The 18910-nt window shown below is 47.6% G+C and overlaps 1 protein-coding gene across 3 annotated transcripts in view; it reads left to right on the top strand.

Moving 5' to 3' along the window:
* Positions 1–808: 808 nt before the first annotated feature.
* Positions 809–18910, top strand: part of DAP3 (death associated protein 3) — a 996586-nt gene continuing 978484 nt past the window's right edge. For 2 of the 3 annotated variants that reach the window (XM_069650015.1, XM_069650021.1), the window contains exon 1: positions 829–970. The gene's annotated coding sequence lies outside the window, so the exon portion shown is untranslated. Of the gene's footprint in view, positions 971–18910 lie in introns of all 3 variants that reach the window. The other variant, XM_069650007.1, reaches the window with a different exon arrangement.

Genomic DNA, 18910 nt, shown 5'->3' with positions numbered 1-18910 from the left:
AGGTCTGGAAAAGATCAGGGGCTGAGCTAATGTCGGGCCTGGCAAGACTCGGGGCTAGCTATATCCTTTTGGTTGTAGACTCTGAGCTTCTATCAGGGGCTACAACCAAAAGACCTAGGGCTATAGCCCCCTTAGCCGCCTCTGCCACCATCCACAATTCCCCTCCCACCTCACCTGGAGTACTGCCAATCCCCTTTGTTCCCCTTTATTTGCACCACCATCCACAAAATACTGACACTACGTCCACCAGGTTCCACTACCCCTGTTCTCGCCCTCGGCCCCTTTTGTTGCCCAGAGCCCATTTAGTTGGCTCAGCCCTGTTAAACCCCTTTTATTGCCCCAGACCCTTTACCCCTTTTCCTGCACACAGCTTCAATAGCCCCTTTCCCCATCCCAGTCCCTTTAGCCCCTTTTGTTGCAGTTACAACTTTGGCCCCTTTTGTTGCCCCTAGTCATTTAGCCCCTTTTCTTGCCCCCAAGCCATCTTTAGCTCCTGTTCCCTGCTCCCCAGCCTCTGCCCTATTTTGCAAGCCCATTTCTCTGGCTCAGCTTGTGGCTGGCACCAAGAGCCAGGCCAGCCCCCCAGGCTCTGCCTATCCATAATTGCCTCGCTCTCACAGGTCTACCCTTCCACAATCTCTCCCACAAAGTTATGCCCCGTAACGTCAGAGAACCCCTAATGTTCTCCCGCTCTCAGCCATGTGGTTCAGATGCTGCCTTCCCGCTCGTGCCAACATCACGTGGTTCTGAAAAGAACGTGCAAGGAACGCGAGAAGGAGGCTAACGTTGCTAGGGTCCGTTTCTCGGTAGTAATACGCATGGCATGAGCGTAACGCCGCGCTAAGTCATCTGACCAATAGGAAGCAGAGCGTTGATAGGCTCCGGTTTTCTGATCTGCACCCTTGAGGTCAGTTGTGAACGATCCTTGTTTACGGCTCCGTGGGTGGACACAACTGAAACATAAGTTCAGGTGCGTCCCTTTACTCTGCATCGTTTGTTCCTGGGTATAGAGGACATGGCATTGCGGTAACTGTAAATGTAAGGTTCATACGTGTCTGCATTTGGTTCATCAAGCAGAATTCTGAGGTTTCACGTATCTTTGCCTGAGAAAGCAATCCAGTCCTTTGTTTGCCTGCAATACCGTGGCTTGTAGTTTTCCTAAATTTCAGATGGAGAAATAAATACAATCCAAAAGGAGAAAAAAAAAAACAGGACTGGATGGCTTGTCTCATACATAACCACGGGATACTTGAAAGCTCTGCAACCTTTCACAGAATTGCAGGTTTCACTTTCAATATGGAGCTTGGAGCAATTCGTGTTCACGAAAAAAAAAAGTCACTGGACTGGACCGAACAGCAGTAGGGGTTAGAGCTGACAATGGCACGTGACACTTTCCGCTGAATGTCACTACTACAAGTGACACGTGTTACTGGCAGGTGTCGCATGCCATGCCAAACAATGTCATAATTGGAGATAAAAATACTCAGAATAAAAAAAAACGGTCAAATGTGCCTGTCAAAACATGACAAGCAATGTCATGTCATAAAAGAAAAATTAACCTTCGATGTGTCGTTTTAAAATGAATAGCAAATAACTCACTGGTGACTTGATCTAAAGACTTCTTGGACTCGTTCGTGCCTATTTCCTTAACGTCTAGGTCATCACTCTCTTAAAGCAAAGCAACAATCAATTTCCCTAAAACCATTTTCTATTGTGCACTGTCTTCAACATTAATCTTAAAACAAACTGCAGTGTGATTCGGGAACTTTACATGAAAAAAACATGTTACTTTAAGTATGTGCACTTGTATGCTTTTATAACATTTAAATAACAGTTTCATAAAACATCTGTTACTGTGCAATGTTAATTATTCAGATGTTTAACAAAACAGTACGGTAACAATATTTAAGTGTGTGTTTGTGGATTAATTCATTCTTTTCACACTTGACTGTCTGAAGTGCGATAATTACAGTACAGCTACATTTTACTGATAACATTTATAACTTATATTACAGAGTATATGTTTGCCCGGGTGAGCTGGGGAGAGGGTAGGGAGTGTGGGGAGAGCGAGAGAGGGCTGAGTAGAAGGGGAGAGGTAGTTGGGGGAGGGTTAGGTGTGTTCAGGTTGGATGGAGAGCCTCTGAGCATTAGTTTAATTTAATTTTTATAACGTGCTAAATTGTCCACAGGCCTCAAAGCGCACAGTCGACAAACAAGACCAATGACCGAAACAATCTAGATGAGGTGATACAGGGATGATAAAAATCGGAGTCTGGATTGAGATTAAAAAGATGGGTCTTGACTCCCTTTTTAAACTCAGAGAGGGAGTTGGACTGCCTTAAGTGATTTGGAAGCTTATTCCAGGCCACAGGGGCTTGTACATCGAACATGGTGCCACCAAATCCCGAGAGCATGAATCTGGGCTGTACCAGTTTGGTGAGATCATAAGAGCGCAAAGAGTGTCCTAATAAAGTGGGAGACAGCCAATTTGATAAGTACTGTGGCACATCAATGTTTGAGCTTTTATAGGTTAGTGACAAGGTCTTGTGAGTCACACAATGTTTTATAGAAAGCCAGTGAAGTTCTTGTCTGGCTTCAGAGACATGATCCCTTCGAGAAAGACAAAAGACTGATCTGAGAGCATTGTTCTGTGTAACTTGCAGAACTTGAACATTGGCTTTTGAAGTTCGGCAAGTAGGCTGTTACCACACGTGAATTGACCAAGGCCGTAGCAAGCAGCAACCTATTTTGTAAGGAAATATGGGGGCGTATGTGGTTCAGAAGTTTGGTCATGTAGTTGCAGGATGTTTTAATCTGAGCAACTTGAGGCCTCATAGTAAGCTCAGCATCCAGAGTAATACCTAGTGTTTTTTTTTCAGATTTGACAACTTTAACTTTGTTAGTAGCTGTAAAAAAGCTCTCAGTCGGGACCCACTTTTTTACATTATATCTCCAGACGCAATAATGAGTTCGTTTTTACAGTGCAAGCCAGTTGGTAACCATCCAAGCTTAGAGTTGACGGTATTGGTGTCCCTGGTATAGCACCCTGATAATTCCATTATGACCTGGGTGTTGTCGGTAAATTGGACAGCCAGGTCATGCAGAAGAGCAAGAAGAGGCATGATATATATGTTGAACAAGGTTGGCAAAATACAGGAGCCCTGAGCTACCCCGCAGGTGACTAAAGCGGGAGAAGAGGGTACATTGTCCACGGCCACTCTGGCGTTATCGGAGTCCAAGGAAGGATGCGATCCACTGAGCCGCAGCAGAACAACAGAGCACCTGATTCACTAACCTGCCGGGAATGATCAACTAAATCAAAAGCTGCAGACAAGGCGAGCAGCATAAGGAATGCTGGTTTACCTTTGTCAACAATGCTTGAAATGTTGGGTTCAAGATTGAGTAACGCGGTTTCAGTACTGTTTCGACTAAAGCCGGAATGCCTGGGATTAAGAATATTGTTACTTTGTAGGAAGTCCTGAAATTGTAGGTAGGAAACACAATGTTATATTTTGAGTAAAAACGGCACTTTAGTGATTGGTCGGTAGTTTTTGGCAATGAGAATCAAGGGTACTTTTTTTTTTTTTTCAGCAAGGGTGTAATCCACGCCTCTATAAGAGGCACAGGTTCATGCTTCCTTGAAAAAGAGATTGACAAGGCGAGCCACCCAAGGAGCCAGGGTGTCAATAAAAGCTTTGAAGAGGCTGGAAGGACAACAGTCCCCCATACAAGAGGTGGGTTTCATATTTGACCCAATCTTGCAAATTTGGTCCTCAGAGCATGGCGAAAAATAAAAAGAAGTTTGCATTGTTTCCTGATATACAGGAGATGCAGAGATATTCAAGAAATTAGACCCGTGAGATGAAGCAGCGGGGTCTAGACTTGGCAGAGGAGATCCTAGTGTTATAACTATGGGATTTGATGTTAATAATAGCTTGTTTAAGATTAGTGACTGATTGTTTATAGGTGATGTGAAGGGTAGGATTGGGATTTTTACGCCATTCTCTCTCTGCCTTCCATTCGAGACGATGAAGACAGGTAATCGAGTCGTCAAACCAAAAATTCTTATTAGTTATGGGTTTAGCTAGTCAGGAATCTTTGGGTGCAAGGGTATCCACAATGTGATTAAAGGTGTGGGTAAGGTGGTGTGCCTGATCATTGGATTTAGTGAAGGTATGTGCAGGCTCAAGTTTTGACAACAGCTGGGAGGAAAATAGTTGAGGCGTTAATTTCTTAAAATTTGTAGCAGTAACATACTGTCAAGAAATGGGTTTCAGAGAAACCAAGGAAATGGTTAGAGAGAGGTAAAATTCACAAGATCGTGGTCTGACCACGGTCAATGAACAATATTGGTGTCAGAAACAGAGACATTCTGACACCATCAGTCAAGAGAATGACTGGCTCTATGAGTAGGATCTGATAGTCGCTGAGAAATGCCAATGGTTTTTAAAGCAGAGAGTACAGCAACAGCGGGTTTATCATTTGAATCATTGGCCCAGAGATTAAAGTCTCCAAAGACAATGACTGGGTTATTAGCTTTGGTTGTTTTGTTGAGCAAATTAATAAATTGTTCTTCAAAAAAGGGTGTGTCAGACAATGAGCGATGGATCATTATTACCGTCAAGGAATAGTTGTTGTTTAGTTTGATTTTGGCTAATCTACTTTTGCAGCCATCAATAGCGCCATGTGTATTGATATGAGAAGAGGCAAGGATGGCAACTCCTCTACCCTAAAAATGGTTAACTCAGGAGGTGTAGCTAAATTTGCAGATGAGGGAGTATAATGCGTGAGCCAGGACTCTGTAATGGCCATAAAATCACTGCCAGTGTCCAGAATATTATCATGAACCTCGGTGCAATGTTTTAACAGGGAGCAGGTATTTAAGAGTGAGAAGCTAATTTCAAAGTTGGAACACGTTGCATCATTTTCAGGGCTGTATGGCTGAAACTCTGGTTTTAAAGATAAAGGAACAACTAAATCACTGGCAGGACTAGGTAAAAAGGCAGTAGAATTAACTGAGTCGGAGACCGTAGTGTCGTGAACAGAAGACATGATGCACAATATGTGAACAGAAAGAAAATAAAGTGCCTCAGGACACCAGAGGCGAGAGGCTGATGTACGGACACTAACCAGCTTGTTAGAAACGTGCCGCTGCCCAACACGCCCATGTACTCTCAAAATGTGCACCGGGAGTACAAAACTGATGGGATCTGGAATTCCATGCCGCGACAACATACACTGGTCAAGAAAATGCGTAAAAGCACAGTGAAACTAAGCGTGGAGGATTAAGGGAAGCTGGAGCAGGTCAATTAATAAAAAATGATAGAATCAGTCATAAAAACGATCAACTCGATTTCAATATATTTAAAACAAGGCAGCAACAAAGTTAAAATGTAGTGAGAAAAGAGTGCTCGTGATGTATGCTTCCTGTGGGGAAGGGGGGGCGAAGGAAGAGTGTGAGGGCGGATTGCACATGTGGAGTCAGGAGGGTAGGGAGGCAGGAGAAGGTGCAGAGTGATGAATGGGGTCGCTTAGGGGGGCTGCTGATGAATGGGGTTTGGAAGAAAGGAAGGGTGTTAGGCCTGACATTAAGGTTGGTTGCTGATTTCCAGGGGAATGTTGAGAGGGCTGAAGGAGGTTAGTGCTGGGGGAGTTGAAGGAAGTGTTCAAGATCGATTTCACTGGGTTGGGAGAGGTGGTGGATGTCATAATGGTGTAGGCGAGGGGTGCATGCAGGGAACTGGGGGAGAGATGGGAAGAGGTGTGCAGAGATGAGAGGGTCCAGGTGTTGCAAATTCTGTGTTTGAGGGGGTTCTTGGGTACCTTTGGTGTCTGTGAAGGTCAGCAAGGCAGCTTGAGGATGGGATGTTGGTAAGGGAAGCCTGAGCAGTAGTAAAGTATGTGAAGACTAAGGCGTGAAGGGGTCGGCGGGTTGGTGATCGCAAGTGTGTTGGAGGGCAGTGTGGGAAGGTAAGGACTAAGGTTTATGAGGGTGCAGGGGGGGTTCTCCCCCAGTGGCTGGATGTGTGGAGGGGGCAGGGATTCGCAGATCAGTTGGCCATATGTTTGGTGCGCCATAGTGACCCCCTGATCTGGGAGTTGGTTTTCATGGTGAATAGCATGTTGCGTCTGCTCTGGTGGCTAGAAAGGTTAATGTGGGGCGGGACCTACCCCGCTGTCGGTGTACTCCAATGGGGCTAGATTAGGGAAGGAGGCAAAGCTTGAGGCGCCGTTGTAATCCAGTTCATGGCTACAGTGATATTCAATGCAATGGCTATTCTCAGAATGCAACTAGATTTAACACACTGGCTAACTACAATGCGCTGTTAGCATGGGAGCGGTGGAGAAGTTCAAGCACAGCTAGAGTTAAAAAGTGACTGCACTCAGAATGCTGTGTTTAATGCAGCTCAGAGGCAATTAGGTTCAACACAGTGTCAGGGTTCAAGCAACCGCTAGAAATAAAGCAGAGGCTACCCTCAAATTACAGCTAGCTTTCATGCTGGGGCTGTATACGAAGACAACTAGAAATAATGCAGTGGCAGATTCAAAGTGCAGCTGAATTCAATGCAGCTAAGTTCAACACAGTGCCTATACTCAAAAACTCAGTACTTTGTTTATACAGTGGCTTTTGTAAGGGTGCAGAAGTAAGGTGGCATGCTTGTTGATATATACTTTTATTGAACTGAAAAAAAGGAAGAACCCTACTTGTCCCTATGACTAAGAGGGGTGTTCCTGCCTCAACCAAAACTAAGGATAATGCCAGAATATCAGTCAAAAGTATAAAGTCACTGTCCTGTGTCCTAAACCTATTTGAGTCCCTTACACTTCAAAAGAAAATCTATAACTAAACTAATCACTACCCCTTCTTCAGAATGCTTTAGGAAGCTCAAAGTTCCAAAACAATACTGGGAAGGCGTCTCTATTCCTCAAGCATCCTCAGGTTCTCTTTATCAATAGTCTATTTATCACAGTTCTGTCTTCTTTCAAAGGATAGGGCACCTTTCCTCTGGTCTTCTCGTGATTTGTGCCAAAAGGGTCTTTCTTTCCCCCATGGGGTTTCCGTGACTGGTGCCACAGGGTCTCTTCCCATGGACTTCTCGCAACTTGTGGCAAAGGTTCTCATCCCCTGGACTTTTCTCGTGCTTTATGCCAAAGGTTCTCTTCCCATTGGACTTATCATCTCTTTGTGGGTTTCAGGCTCCTTTTTTAACTCTGTATTGTCTCTTTACTAGGTTCGGTTCACTAACCTGCCATGCCTCTCTTTCAGTCTCTCTGTGGTGCTCTCTCATCCCCTCTGTTCTCAATCTGGCTCTCTTGATGTTTGGGTCCTTGCCCCGTCTTTCAGCTTTGCAATCACTTTTAACTAGGCCTGGTTCACTATCCTCCTAGGCCTCTCTTTCAGTCTCTTTGAGGCGCTCTTTGACCCCCCTGCCCCTCCATTCTCAACTTGTGTCTCTCTTCGGTCCCACTGGAATAAATAAGATGGCTCTGCACTTTCTCCCACCCACAGCCTTTGGGGTATCCCTGTGCCTTCCCGTTCCCCATCTGCGTACCTTTGCACTTGGTCTGTGAGGATTCTGGTCCTCGGCAAGGCTGGATAGCTTCTGCGGCTTCTCCTGTGCTCCTAAAGTCTTAGCTCGGTGTTCGGCGCCTGTACCCTGCTGGTTTTTCTCTGTGCGTCAGGTCTCGCCTGGACCACTCGGGTGGTTTTGCTTCTGCCACTGGATGTTGGATCCCACAACCAGGTAAACCGCGGTGCTTCCCTGCCTTGCCGTTCTCTGCCTCTGTGTTCCAAGCAGCCTGGTCTGCCGCAGTACTTCTCCTTGGCGTTAGGCTCCCCGGCGGGAAGCTGCTCTGGGGCAGGTCAGACTGCGAGTTGAGTCCTTGTCAGTTTTTATGTCCTGAACACTTTCTAGCTTCCAATAGCAAGTATGCTCATATCAGTTCCGCGCAGGGCTCTGCATTGCCCTGCTGTTCCTCGTGACAGTACCTTTAAAGTTATCTATATTCACTCTTCTCTCGTTTTTCCTCTTAGTAGTGTTATTTGCCTAAAGACAATTACTATGTATACAGAAATTAGTGGAAGCAAGAGGAGAATGAGAGGATGGGCTTATCTGAGTCCTATGGGTAGGGCTGGATGCCTCATGTCTTTTATTTATTTTTTTAAACTCTTTTTATTGTTCAACAACAGTGGTCTCGACAGCTACAGCAACTCTCTCCCACCAATTCACACAACTCGACAAGCAGAAAAAGAAAAGGACGTTTACAATTGACATTATACGGATTCATCGTCATCTGAGAGCAAATCACTTAGATACATACGGAAGGGACCCCATATGTCCTTAGGCCGGCTTGCCCCCGGGAGAGTCAAAACATATTGTTCCTCACACTCGTTGACATATGTCAGTTTGCAAAGGAAAGTGGTCATGCTTGGCGGTGTGGACATTTTCCAGGTTTGTAGGATACATTTCTTCGCCACTGCGCATGCCACATTGAATAGTCTCCTGGTTTTCTCCGAACACTTGCCAATGTCTCCAAACAAGTATTTGTGGGGGGTTAATTGCGGGGGTATCTGCGTGATTTCAGCCAATAGCTCAGCTACCTCCCCCCAGAATTTCAGAAGGGCAGGGCACTCCCAGTACATGTGAAAGGAGCCCACAGACTGAGCCCCGCATTTTGGGCACTTATCCCTCCCCCATGCTCTGCACCAAATTTTGCCAGATTAGACGGCGTGTAATGCAACCTGTTTGAGTTTAAATTGTATCAAGCGCAGACCCGCATTTAATGAAACTTTTTTCGTCCGTGCACAATATCTGCTCCAATTATCTTCCGGGATGGGTATTTGCAGGTCCGTTTCCCATTTGTCTTTGACCTGGTTTATTGTAGGGGTGTAGGTTTGCACTGCTGCATACAATTTAGAGATACCCAGCCCGGCATTCATGGTGATGAGCTGTGTGCAGGGATGTTGGGGAGGTTCATCTGGGAACATTGGCCACCTCTTCTGAAACACGGCCCCTACTCTATAGTATTGCAATATTTTGAGTGGTCCACCCCCCATCGCTCTCACGAAGTCCTCCTTAGTTTCAAATTTGCCATCTATAAACATATCGCCCACCCTCATCTCCATGTGGGGGTCCCAGACCTCCTGAATACCCACGTCAAACGTGGGGGGAATACCCGGAAAGTTCCACATGGGGACCTCCGCGTTATATGGTGTCTCCAGCTTTAGCCTCTTGAACAATGCGCCCCATGCACGGACCGTGCAGCTGACCGGGTCGTAATCGCAAGTGTCCCTGTGTCTTGTATTAAATATGACTGACCTACTGTCCACTGGGGATATAGTGTGTGCCTCCACCCACGCGTGTGGTGTTTCCCCAGAGTCCTCATACCAATACTTCGCAAATTGCGCCAGGGCAACCAGGTAATAAAGCTCAAAGTCTGGGTCTGCTATACCTCTGGTGTCATAGCGTTCTGTCATTTATTTCCCACCCAATTCTCGCCGCCTTACCATTCCATATGAAGGTTACTATTAATGACCGTAGCTTAGTAAAAAAGTCTCGGCCCGGCCATATTGGTATGTTTACAAAACAAATATAGTAGTTTGGGGAGGACTATCATTTTGAGCGAGGCGATTCAGCCATATGAGGATATGGGGAGGCGTCCCCAGATCTGTAGCTTAGTGCTCAACGTCTGCAGCGCCTTCTCGTGGTTATTGCGTAAAGTAGGCTTGTCCAACCTTTTTGATTTTGAATGTGGGGCCGAAGCATTAACTTTTTGTCACCCAGTGGGCCGGCAAGCCAAAAGTCAACAACCTCACCCAAAGCAGTATATTAGAAAGCGATGTTGTGTGACCTTTGACACAATAGCATCACAGGCAGTGATGCGCCATGCAGTCCCAAAGATAGCTTTTGGTGTCAGTGGCAGTGAGTATCTAAGGGAGCCCCTCCATCAAATGATCCGAGGTCAGTTGCTTGTGATCTTTCAGTGTGTATGTGCTCATAGTTTCCTGAAATTGTGGGGGCGACCGAGCGTAGAGAGGGAGCTGTAAGGATCTAGGGAGGGTTTGGGGGGGTTACCCCTTCAAGAACATTTTTTCAAACATGGGATTGAAATGGTGCATTTTAGAGCAGAAAAACTGACCAAAAAGCCATAAGTTTACAATCAGTTCTAAAGGGGAACATGAAAATTCCATGTCACCAACAGCAGACGAGAACATTTTACAACACTACACATTTTAATGATCTATGTGTCCACAGTGTAAGACAGCACTGTCACTGATGTAACACATTTCCATGCTGGTTGTGCCCAAAATAGGCCTCTCTAGCAACATGTCTATCCTGGCTGTTTAATTTAGGCCAACATTGTCCTTTACAAAGCATGATTGATGCTGCCTGAGCATGTGCAGTGTGCCCAATACAAATGTCATCTTATCTCTGTAATACACATTCATTGAAGCATAATCCAATTCAACAGATTAAATGTTGAAAAACGATCACCCAAAGGTGAACCTAATAGAAGAATCGCAATGTGAGCACAATCTTAAAGTATGAAGAACCAGACATGGCCGGGTGCCCTCCTCTTCCTGCGCCCAGGGGCGGACGGTGCGCTGGTACTCGGATCACTCCAGCTGAGCTGAGAGCCATGTTGTAGGAACCGGGGAGGGATTTGACCTCATGGTGTCGGCTGTGAAGCACACAGTGTCTTGGATCTGGTGGGCTATGGTGTTATGCGGTCTGAAAATTCACTCCTGCAGCTGGCATTGCTCCGACGGGGACACAGACACCTCCCAAGGGCTATTTTTCCTCATCCAGATTAGCACTTGTCAGTTACAAAAACTAGAGCCCAGGCATTTTACCCGCTGTGCTGCTTTTCCAGGTGTGGATGGCGTGATTGTGTTGCCTAGCCATTTTGGCAAGGAATTAATTCCCACATGCGGTAAAATCATGTGGGAATTCATTCCTTTTGTGACGCAATTTGAACAGCACCCAAGGGGGAGGTTTTTGTCAAAATGTGATGCAAATTGTACCCTCCCTCCCCAGGCGGAATGCTCAAACATTAAGGCGGCCCACACTGCTTTTGAGCCTCCGAGATACTGCTGGCCAGATACTTGTGTTTCGGTGTATCTGGCCAGCAGTATCTCGGAGGCTCAAAAGCAGTGCATGCCACAAACATATGTCGGAAAATATAGCAGCCAGTACTTCCCACTGCTGGAAGAAAGGAGAACTAGGCCTCGGTGGGCACCGCAGGTAGCACTGTGAGCCTGGGCTGGGCTGAGCTGCTGGCTCACGTAGGCTCTGTATTTGTATTTTATTTATTTGTAGAGCACAACCAAGCCCATTGGCATCTGGGCGCTATTCATACGGGTAACAGAGAAAATACAGAGCAGGAGTACAGTAAAAATGAGCATAGATGAAGATACACATATATGCAAGGTCAACTTTACAAACTAGTCCAGTTTACATATGTACAACAGGTAGTGATTGTATCCAATTAGCCTAGCACATTAAGGTTTAGCTTGTGGAGTCAGGTTTGAACCTTTTTCCGGAATAAGGGAAGAGACGGATCCTCTCTTAATGATACTGGGAGTCTATTCCATTTCTTAGCCGCGAGGACTGGGAACCTGGCTCCCCCTGCATGTTGTACCTTGAATCGAGGGATGGAGACACAGTGTGACTGAGTGAAGGTGTTGAAGAGGTAACTAGGGTCTTGTTTGGAAAGGCACTTGTGGATTAGGGAGAGTGTTTTCAGGTCAATTCTTGGCTTATTATTAAGCCAGTTTATTGAGTGTCTTGTCTCGGAGATGTGTTGCTTCCTGGGTAGGTTGAGGGCTGATCTGATAGCATTAGTTTACATGACTTGCATTTTGTTAAGGTTTTGTTGTGACGTACCCCAGTAGAGGGCATTACAATAATCAAGCTTTGATAGGACTAATGCTCTGGCTATTGACATGCAGTTAGTTGTCGTCAAGCATGGGCGGCAGGCCGTAATAAGCTTGCAGGTATGAGCTGTGGAGGATGCCAAGGCGCTGGTTTGTCTCGATAGGGTAAGTGCAGTGTCGATGTAAATTCCTAGAGTTTTCACGACATTGGCTACTTTAATTACATTGCCGTCGATGTGGAAAGACGTGAATGGAAACAGTATTTCCATTGGCTGTTTCTCAGCCAATGGAAATCGTAATGTGTGTGGACTACAATTCCTACCCTGAAACTGCAGCCACAACGCTTGCTGCGTATAAAATAAATACAAAACGTACAAAAGTAATTCTAATGCTTTGTCTGTGTTCTTGGGCTTCGAGAGCCACATAAAATGGCTTGGGGGGGGGGGGGCCTCGGGCCGCATGTTAGGCAACCCTTTACGCTAGGGTTGTCCATCTCTGGACACTAGCACCCTAAGGTATCTGATATGCTGTTCTGACCATTTCAGGCCGCATATTTCGTAGGGCATTCAGTGGCGGGCGTGAGCGGAAATACTTCCGACTTGGCTAAGTTGATGACATACCCCGAATACTCCGCAAACTCATGTCTGTCATAATGGGTTCTATGTTTTTTTCTGGTTTGCGGACGTATAGGAACGTATCATCCGCATAGAGCGAAATCAGTTGGATCGCGCCTTTCATGTTTATTCCCCTGTCCCTATGCCTTAGTCTAACAGCAGCTGCCACTGGCTCGATAGTTAAGGCAAACAAAATGGGGGAGAAGGGGCATCCCTGTCTTGTGCCCTTCCCTAATTGAAACATCTCGGTGATGGTTCTGTTGGTGCATACTCTGGCTCCTGGAGCGGCATAGAGCAGCCGCACATACCCATTGAAAGTAGATCCCACCCCAAATGTTTCCAATACACTAAAGAGATATAGGACACGAAGTCGAACGCTTTTTCGGCATCAAGGGCAACGGCGGCTGCACTCCTCCCGGGATCAATCTGGGCCATTATACCAAATAATCTACGGAGGTTCAATGCAGTGGAGCGCAGGGGAATGAACCCATTCTGATCAGGGTGGACCAATGTCGAGACCAATGGTGCCATCCGGTTCGCCAGAACCTTGGCAAATATCTTGGCATCAACATTGATAAGTGATAAGGGCCTGTATGATGACATGTCGCTAGGTGGGCGTCGGGGTTTAGGTAATGCGGTTATGATGGCTTCCCTCATTTTCGGGGGTAGTATGCCTCCCTCTAGGGCTTCCTCCCAGATCCCCAGTAGCATGGGAGTTGGCTCCTTGCGGAACTCCTTATAAAATTCAGCTCTCAGCCCATCGGAACCCGGTGCTTTGCCCCATGATTGCCTCTTCCATTTCCTCAACAGTGATTGGTTGATCTAGGGCCAATTTGTTTTCAAGTGGTTGTTGTGGGAGCCCTAACGATGTTAAGTATGCCATTATCTCAGTGGTCGTTTTGCTATCCCTATTGGAATACACTGTTTGATATAATTTGGCAAATTCACCATTTATATCCACCTCGCTTGTTTTGACCTCGCCATTCACATCTTGAATACTAGTAATAGGTTGTGGCTGTCGCTCCTGCTTAATCGGATTAGCCAGTGTTCTACACGCCTTATTGCCCTCGCCATACCTGCGTGCTCTGGACAGGGCTGCCATATACTGTGTTTCTCTGGTGGCCAGGTCATTGAAATCACGGATGTGTTCATGGATTTTGGCGAGGGTGTTCCTATCGTGTGTGCGACTATAGGTTTCCTCAAGGTTATTTAGGGCGTTTTCCACCTCCTCCAGCTCCCTCCTCACTCCCCACAGGAGGCCAGTAGATTTCGACAGGAGTGCCCCTCTAGCCCAGACCTTGAAAGTCTCCCAGACAGTGGAGACCCACGTCACTGACCCAAGGTTATTTGTAAAGAATTCTGTTATTTCCTCGCGTAGGGATTCTACTACCCCAGGGTCACTAAGCATCCCGCCCGGCATTCTCCATCTCCTAGCTGCTGGGAACCTCACTCGACCAAAGCTCCAGTGTGACTGGGGAGTGGTCAGACAGTGTAGGAGTTAAGATCTCACAGCTGTGCAGCATCTCGGAAAGGCCCTGTGATGCAAAGAAATAGTCTATTTGCGACTCACTGTCGTGGACGGATGAGTAGTAGGTGTACCGTCTAACGTCTTGGTGTAGTGTGCGCCATACATCTATTAGTGCCATTTGTGAAAGTAGCTGCCCCAGCGTCAGCGCCATTCTAGTTGGTGTCCTCATTTTCACACTAGATCTATCTGTTGTAGGATGTAGGGCCATGTTAAAGTCCCCCGCCCCCCATATTATGGAAGAAGCGTCAAGTTTGTTAAGGGTTTCATATATATTTAAGTAGAAGTCTGGGTAGTCCATGTTAGGGCCATATGTATTCACCAATGTAACATGTTTTGCAGCCATTTCCCCCCCATACCAGAACATGTGTGCCCTGCACATCCACCTTGTGCCCCGCTACCCAGAACCCCAGGGAGGGATGTATGAGAGTGATAACCCCCCTGGACTGAAACAAGTAATTTGTATAATACTGTGTCTTCCCCCATTTGGGCATCACATTTTCGTTCACTGCACCTATTGCATGAGTTTCTTGCAGCATCACGACTTGAGGGTGATGTCTAGAAACATAATAGCCAACCTTCCTGGCCTTCATTGGGTTGTTCAATCCTCTTACATTCCAAGACAGAAATTATATTTTCAGCCCCCCTGTACCGTTATTTCCATATGTATTAATACCTGCCATGTCATCCACCGTTCCCAATATTCGCATTACGGGAGCAGCAATCGCAACCGCAAGACCACATACTTTTCAAACCAAACTTAAGAACAGTGCAACTTTCTCCCCTCCCCCACTTTGCCAATAGCTCAGCATAGCTAACTGTTAGCTGGTATCTTGGCCCCCCACCCGCATCATCTCCCCCCCCCAACTTGACGATGCTGCCCATTAACACTCAAACCTTGCCCAATGGGCTTTTTAACTGAGCTTGTGGACCTTTCCAAAGGGTCGGCTAATGTTGCCATCTGGACACCCAGGGAGGAGGCTCCACAGCCCGACAACAACAGATATTGATCCAGTTCAATTGTGCTGACTTATGAAGACATAGAGTCACTGCCAGGATTGTGTTTCGCATTTTGATCCCTCATTCTGTCTCTAGGGAGCAGCAGAATGGAGGCCTCCACATACGCCATGGCCTCGGAAGGGTTTTCAAAGAAGTGGGCTCTCCCTCCATGCTGAATTCTCATTTTCGCCGGGAAAATTAAAGCATAATGGACACCACGGAGCTGTACTTGTTTTTTAACCATTTCATAGGACCTGCGCTGCGCTTGTATGGTCGCGGAGAAGTCAGGATATATATGAATTCTGTTCTCTTCGAAATGTATTGTTCCTTTTTCTCTGGATAGATGGAGTATTGTGTTCCTATCCCTGTAGTTTAGAAGGCACGCAATGATGGTGCGGGCTGGAGCTCCCGGCTTCGGAGGAGGTGCAAGCGTGCAGTGAGCTCTCTCGACGAGGAAGTGGTTCGAAAGGGATTCCGCTCCCAGCACCGATTTCAGTAGTTCTTCCACCTGTCTTTCCATGGATCCCTTGCCAAACGATTCCGAGACCCCAACAATGCGAATGTTATTTCTGTTATTTCTGCGGGACCTAGATTCAAGATCCTCGCACTTGCTCTGGGTTTTGCGTAGTTCTGTCTGAAGCAGGGCTATATCTCGGCCATGCTGAGAAATCACATCTTCATTTGAGCTTATCCTGTTTTCCGCCTCCGAAATGCGTGCGCTTTCCTTTTCCACCCGGGCCTTCAGGGACCCAATCGTCGCCACTATATCGTCCAACTTGACGTTGACAGCCAGGAACCCATTTTGCACAATTGTTGCCAAGCGGTCCAAAGGGTCTGCGTCTCGATTTCTGGATGTTTGTGCCGCCCTTCCTGATGCCTCCTGTGGCTGGGAGCTGGTAAAGGAATCCATTGGGCTGGTTTTTCTTCCCCCTACAGCTTTCTTTTCAGTGCGGCCCATTAGGCGACTTAGTCACTTTTGGGGTGGGCTGTGTTCTCCCACGTATGTATGCTGCTGGCGACCAGTGTCGGATTATGCTGTATGGTGGCAGCACAGCCTGTGCCCCGCATCTAGGCTGCGGGCGCACCGCAATGCAAGTGTGGGGATAGGTTCAGCCTCACCCCCGACGTACACTCTCACCCCCAGGGGTGTTTTTGTTAGACTCCCTGTAAGGACCCAGACATGGGGGTCCACACAACCCAGGAATATGGAAGGGAGACCTACGGGCTGGGAAAAGAATCAAACGCGACCTGTATGGTAGGCGAGTGGTGGGAACACACAGGCAAACCCAACCTACCTCGAACAGAGGAACTAAATGAGTGGGAGAGCATAACATCAGTGCTTGGGAATGCATGTAATAATGATAAGAACCCCGAACAGCCGACCATGGGTCAGCCCGCAGAGACGAGGTTACCGAAACGTCCCCGCGAGGACGAAAACCCCGACTCCACGGGCCGAGAGACAGAGAGCCGTGTCCAGCCGGGAAGGTCCCGCCTCGCCAGAGCGACACTGACGGCCAGCGGGAGGGAGGAAGGAAACTATAGCCGCGACGAGGAACTGGCTACAACCGGCCGCCGGATGGAAGAAGCCCAGTCTCCGCATGGAGACGCGGTCCGCGTGTATTGCAACTGCGAGCAGGACACCAACCACGTGTCACGCAGAACCAACGAACTGGAGGAAGACGATTCGCTTCAGCAAAGACACAGGCCCACAGGGGGAGTTCTATTACAGGGGATACACAGCCCGAACATGGGGGCAACCAAAACAGCAGACACTTACCTGGGAGGCAGCAGGACATCCAGGGGAACCGGGTCAGGGAAGAACACGGAGGGTGGCTCACAAGGAAAAGGGGGCGGGGCCTATGGGGGTTTTTATGCTCCAAGACAGGAAGTAGACCCTGATTGGCCCATTCTTACCTGCCTATATAAAGAGCCAGATAGTTGGAAGATGGGGGCTCATTCTTGTTCTCCTTGCAGAGCCAAACAGACCTGGATTCCGGAACTACAGGAAGCACCTGGGCGTATGAGGACTAAGTGGAAGAAGATTGTCAGAGGTCCTTGTAGCGTACCCTACAAGAAAACAGAGGAAAACATTTGCTCCACAAAAAGAACACCCAGAAGGACTCTGGGAAAAGAATTTAATTTTGCTAACTAGCATTGTTTGGTTAAAACTGAATAAAGACCAACATTTTATTTCCCTTTAACCGCCTATTTTGCCTCATTGTAACACTCCCGCAGTATTCGTCCACAGCGGCAAGTCATCTTTATCCCTGGGAGACACCGGGGGCAGGGTGTACTGCTTCAAAAAATGATCATCGGCGCCAGGCTGCGCTCCCTCCCGTAACATCTCCCCCATCTTCAATGGTGCCGTGGCGATAAGCCTTCTATATCAATATTGTAACGTTCTCCCCCACTCTCGTGAGGACCCAAATATATCGTGCACAGAGGCACTGGTCCCTGGCGTCTCCCCTCCCCAGCGGCCCACTTACTTCACCAGCAACGTCCCAGCTGGACTTAGCCGCGGGGGGGGATCCAGATCCGAGGGGGAACACGTTGCCGTCGCGGCGTACCCTCGAGCACTTGGCAGGATATATTCGCCCGGAGCCTGGTGTAGGAAGGTCTGAGTACTTGTCTTCGCACAGGTGAGGAGAGAAAGCAGAGCGCCGCCGCCCTCCGGCAGCGCTTGTGTGCTGGCGGGCTGCCCCTCCCCCACCTGGCCGACCCGCCATTGCGAGCCCCGGGCTCGAGTGGAAGTCGCCTGGAACCCACGGGCGGTCACTCCTCAGCTCTTCACCCGCTGCAGCTGCACCTGTGCATATCTCCGTCGGCCCGGGGTCCACGCGCTCCGCTTTCACAGGGTGTCTTCTACGAACCTTCCCCCGTGATATTCTGCAACCATACGTCTGCCAATTCAGAACTGGAAGGATTTATAGATGAAAGGATTTCGATCGAGCTGGAGCTCTCCACCTAGGCGGCCATCTTAGATGTGCACAACAGCGCCCCCCTTGGATGCCTCATGTCTAACAGCATGATGGTGTGTATACTGCGTCCGCCCACAGAGGGGGTTCCCTCCCATGGGATCTGCCCGCTGAGTATCACCCCCAGGGAGATTATCCGTTAGCAGCCTCACCTCCCTGGCCCCATGGGAAAGGACCCCTCCCCCCCAGAGGCGAGGTGACGACATCGAGGGATTCATCACACTATACTCAGAGATGCAGCTAAATTTATTGCCTATACTCTTATTGGCTATACTCAAATACAGCAGATATTTATACAGTGGCTATACTCTGAGAGGTTGCTATCCTCAAACTTCAGTTAAAATTGTATACAGTGGCTATAACTACTGGTAAGTGGCTATACCAAAAGATGCAGCTATTATCTTTTATACAGTGCCTATAATAAATAAATGAAGCTAAATTCAACACAGTGGCTATACTAAAGACATGAAGGTAAATTTGACACAATGGCAAAATCGGAAGCGCAGCAGGGGTTAAGTAAACTACATTGGTAGTACATTAGTTTGGGTATATACAAGACAGTGTCAAGAGTTCAAAATGCAGCACTGGCTATGCAATCAAAATATTCCTTGCTTACTGTACTTTTCTGCGACAGCTTTTGGGGGCCTGCCATACTAAACCTTCACAATTAACTTTTTTCATGGGAAGCCAACCCATTCACCCAGACGTGATATCCGCCCCCTCCCTCAAGTCCTTCTAGTGCGATTCCAGACTAGTTCTCGATTGCCTTCACAGAGTAGTCCACGAAAAACCCTCACTTGTGGGGTGAGACATGGCCATGGGATGCAAAATGTCTTCCCATGGTGGTGGTTGTGTGAACCAGGTCATAAATGGCATTTGGTATTGTGTGATGTCTGGATGCCGGAGTGCTGCTTTGGCT

The sequence above is a fragment of the Ambystoma mexicanum genome, chromosome 1p (assembly GCF_040938575.1).
Source record: "Ambystoma mexicanum isolate Mex_15411 chromosome 1p, UKY_AmexF1_1, whole genome shotgun sequence".
In the NCBI taxonomy this organism is placed as follows: domain Eukaryota; kingdom Metazoa; phylum Chordata; class Amphibia; order Caudata; family Ambystomatidae; genus Ambystoma; species Ambystoma mexicanum.
This window is presented reverse-complemented; position numbering and strand designations above follow the sequence as displayed.